The sequence below is a fragment of the Eutrema salsugineum genome, unplaced genomic scaffold, assembly GCF_000478725.1.
Source record: "Eutrema salsugineum unplaced genomic scaffold, Eutsalg1_0 scaffold_12, whole genome shotgun sequence".
In the NCBI taxonomy this organism is placed as follows: domain Eukaryota; kingdom Viridiplantae; phylum Streptophyta; class Magnoliopsida; order Brassicales; family Brassicaceae; genus Eutrema; species Eutrema salsugineum.
The window spans coordinates 4,781,441-4,786,000 of NW_006256895.1; the positions used below are offsets into that span (position 1 = coordinate 4,781,441).

The 4,560-nt window shown below is 44.0% G+C and overlaps 1 non-coding gene across 1 annotated transcript; it reads right to left on the bottom strand.

Moving 5' to 3' along the window:
• Positions 1-628: 628 nt before the first annotated feature.
• LOC112089458 lies at positions 629-735 on the bottom strand. The gene has a single exon (XR_002901096.1). It is a non-coding gene; the product is annotated as a small nucleolar RNA R71 (small nucleolar RNA).
• Between the last annotated feature and the right edge of the window lie 3,825 nt (positions 736-4,560).

Here is a 4,560-nt window from a genome sequence, read left to right on the forward strand (position 1 = left end):
GAGATGGCAGAACAAGGAGATCACGTGGTAGACATAGAACAACCAGTTCAGGAGCAACAGGCTCAAGGTAATGGAGCTGGTAATGGAGTTGGTCAAGGGCTCAATCAGGGTAATGTTCATCAGGAACAGGTGCACCACCAACAAGCTTATGTCCACCAGGTACAAGCTCAAGCTCATCAATAGAGGCATCAGGCCAATGTACAGCAAAGACAACAGGTGCACCACCAACACCAGCCTTTCCAACACCAACAAAGAAGATATGAGCAACCCCAAGTCTATGTTGGAGAGAATGACAGGGCCAATGCTCATCAGTATGGAGCTGGTATTCAGGCACCACCTGTGCAAAACAACAACTTTGAAGTGAAGGCATCATTGCTGAATATGGTCCACAACTTTGAAGTTAGCAACGGAAGATCCCTTGGAACACTTGGACCAGTTTGATAAGGTGTGTGATCTGACAAAGATAAATGGAGTTTCAGAAGACAGCTTCAAGCTAAGACTATTCCCATTCAGTCTTGGTGACAAAGCTCATCAATGGGAGAAGAATCTTCCAAGAGGCTCCATTCAAACCTGGGAGCAATGCAAGCAAGCTTTCTTATCTAAGTTCTTCTCCACCTCAAGAACTGCAAAACTGATGAACCAAATCTCTAGCTTCACTCAGCACAGCAATGAGAGTTTTGGTGAAGCATATGAGAGATTCAGGAGCTACACAAACCAATGCCCACACCATGGGTTTAGTGAGGCTTCTCTTCTCAGCACACTTTATAGAGGAGCTCTTCCCAAGATTAGAAACCAGCTGGATACTGCTTCCAATGGGAACTTTCTGGGTAAAGAGATACATGCTGCTTTAGAGCTAGTGGAGAACTTAGCATTGAGCAATGATACTTATAGTGAAGACTATGACAGATCAAATAGGTCTGAAGGTTCAAGCTCAGAACAGAGGCTCACTAGGGAAGTTAAGGAGTTGAGAAGTAAATTAGACAAGTTGAAGTTGGTAACTCACAAGCCAATGCGTTTTGTTGTAGAGTATGAGGAACCATCTCAAATCTTTGAGAACATAAGTGAAGAGGGTCTCACCCAAGAGGAGCTTAACTACATTGGGAATCAGAGGTTCCAGAGATATCAGTATGGTAATGCCAATCCAAACCTTTCTTACAGAAACACCAATGTAGCTAACCCACAAGACCAGGTCTATCCCAATTCTCAAGCTCCACAGAACTTTGTTCCCAAGAACAACTTTCAAGGATCTTTTCAACAAAAGAATCAGTTTGCTCAGAATCAAGGTTTTGGTCAGCAACAGCAACCTTTTCAAGGTCCTAGTTTCAGTTCACAACAGCAAAAGGCACCACAGTTCCAACAGCAAGCGTCTGTTCAACAACAGTTTCAGCCACCAACGGTTCAACAGCAGCCACAAATGGGTACAGATATGGTTGGTATTCTGCAACAACTACTTCAGGGTCAACAGATCTTTGCAAGCCAGAATGCAGCCATGCAGCAGGAAATCAAGGAACTGAAGCAGAACCAGGCCTCAAGCTCAAGGAACCAAGGTCACCTACCTGGAAAACCAGAACCCAATCCCAAGAAATATGCCAAGGCCATTACACTGAGGAGTGGAAAGGAGTTACCAGGTATTGAGAACAACAATGTGATCATTGAGGACAATGATCAAACTGAGGGGGAGGCAGCCTTAAAAGATGATCAAGTTGCTGAGAAACCAAGGACAGAACAGGGTAAAGAGGTAGCAAAGGAACCAGAACCAGAGAAGAAATATGTGCCACCACCTCCATACCAACCCAAGCTCCCATTTCCAGGGAGATTCAAGAAGCAACTAGTGGACAAGGCAAGAGCTGTATTTGAGAAGGCACTCAATGAGACACCACTCACTATGCCTCTCATTGATGCATTCTTAATGATGCCAAAGATGGGGAAGTTCTTGAAGGATGCCATTCTGAACAAAACAAAAGAGCTTCAAGGCATGGTGGTACTGAGTCATGAATGCAGTGCTATCATTCAGAAGAAGTCTATTCCAAAAAAGTTAACTGATCCAGGGAGTTTCACACTCCCTGGTGCCATTGGACCTCTTCTATTCTCTGGATGTCTTTGTGATCTAGGAGCATCAGTCAGCTTAATGCCATTCTCCATAGCAAAGAAGCTGGGCTTTAGAGTCTTCAAACCTGCAAGGATTTCTCTTATCCTTGCAGATAGATCAGTTAGATTGCCTGTTGGTATGTTAGAAGATCTACCTGTCAAGATTGGTGGTTTTGAGGTTCCAACAGATTTTGTTGTGCTGGAAATGGATGAGGAACCAGTAGATCCTCTTATCTTGGGCAGGCCATTCTTAGCAACTGCAGGAGCTATTATTGATGTGAGAGGTGGGATAATAGAGCTTCAACTTGGGTCTGAAAAGCTCAAGTTTGATGTCAATGAGATGATGAAGAAACCCACCATTGAAGGTCAATGCTTCTATGTGGAGACAATGGATCAGCTGGCTGATGAGTTGCTAGAGGAGCTGAACACTGAGGATCCTCTTCAAGCTGCTCTAACTCAGGAACAAGGAGACAATGGGCTCTTAGCTGAAGCAAGTGAAGGGTATAAGCTGTATCTGGACAATGCAAGAGAGCTGGGTCCTGAGACAAGGTTTTTGGAGCTGGAACAAAGTGGATCTGAGGTCTTGGCTATCAAAGGATCAGACACCAGGCAAAGCAGCTTGGACCAGGATTGGAATGAGGCTGATGCACCCCCTGTTGAGCTCAAGCCTCTACCAACAGGGCTCAAGTATGCTTTCTTGGGCTTAAACTCCACATATACATTTATCATCACAAGAGAGTGCATTGCTTAGTGAGATAAGAAAGGTCAGGAGAGCCATAGGATATTCATTGGCTGATATTAGAGGTATCTCTCCTGACATTTTCACCCACAGGATCCACCTAGAGGACCAATCTATGTCCTCTATTGAGCATCAACGACGACTTAAGCCCAACCTTAAGGAAGTGGTTAAGAAGGAGATACTAAAACTTCTTGAGGCAGGGATAATTTACCCAATCTCTGACTCAAGATGGGTGTCTCCTGTTCATGTTGTGCCCAAGAAGGGTGGGATCACAGTGGTTAAAAACGAGAAGGATGAGCTTATAGCTACTAGGACTGTCACAGGACACAGAATGTGTATAGATTATAAAAGCTCAATGCAGCCTCTAGGAAGGATCATTTTCCTTTGCCTTTCATTGATCAGATGTTAGAGAGGCTTGCAAACCATCCCTTCTTTTGTTTTCTCGATGGGTACTCGGGGTTCTTCCAAATTCCCATAGATCCCCGGGATCAAGAGAAAACAACATTCACATGCCCTTATGGCACATTTGCATACATGCGAATGCCTTATGGTCTCTGTAATGCACCGGACACTTTTCGAAGATGTATGATGCACATTTTCTCTGACATTATTGAAGAGAAAGTTGAGGTGTTCATGGATGAATTTAGTGTCTATGGTTCCTCCTTCTCGGATTGTCTCTCTAATTTGTCACATGTCTTGGAGAGATGTGAGCAGCATAACTTGGTGTTGAACTGGGAGAAGTGCCACTTCATGGTGCAGGAAGGAATAATTCTTGGGCACAAGATATCTGAGAAGGGCATAGAGGTTGACAGAGCAAAAGTGGAAGTAATGGTGAACCTGCAAACCCCCACTTCAGTCAAAGGAATAAGGAGTTTCCTTGGGCATGCAGGGTTTTATAGAAGATTCATCAAAGACTTCTCAAGAATTGCCAGGCCCTTGACAAGGCTGTTGTGTAAAGAAGTGGATTTCATATTTGATGCTGAATGTGAAGAGGCCTTCAAGATGATCAAGGATGCATTAGTCAGTGCACCAATAGTTCAGGCACCAGACTGGTCCCTTCCTTTTGAGGTCATGACAGATGCATCTGATTTTGCTGTTGGAGCAGTACTTGGGCAAAAGAAAGACAAGAAGCTACATGTCATCTACTATGCCAGTAGAACACTTGACTCTGCACAAGAGAAGTATGCTACTACTGAGAAGGAAAAGCTGGCAATAGTCTTTGCCTTTGATAAATTCAGAAGCTACCTGGTGGGATCAAAAGTCATTGTATATACTGATCATGCAGCCCTCAGGTATTTGATGACCAAGAAAGATGCCAAGCCAAGACTGTTAAGATGGGTTCTTCTACTTCAGGAGTTTGATATGGAAGTACAAGATAAAAAGGCTATAGAGAATGGGGCTGCAGACCATCTCTCCAGGCCGAGGATTGATTCTGAAGTGCCTCTCAATGATAGTCTTCCTGAGGAATCACTGATGGTGCTCCATTCTTATTTGGAGTTTGAAGAAGTGGAGAGCATTCAAGAAAGGAGGATGCCTTGGTTTGCAGACATTGTATACTATCTTGCTTGTGGAGTGGAACCACCTGAATTAGATGCTTACCACAGGAAGAAGTTTTTCAGAGATGTTCAAAGATACCATTGGGATGAGCCCTACCTCTATGTCCTGAACAAAGATCAGCTGTACAGAAGGTGTCTTGCTGAGGAGGAGATGCAACCTGTGTTGCAAGAGTGTCA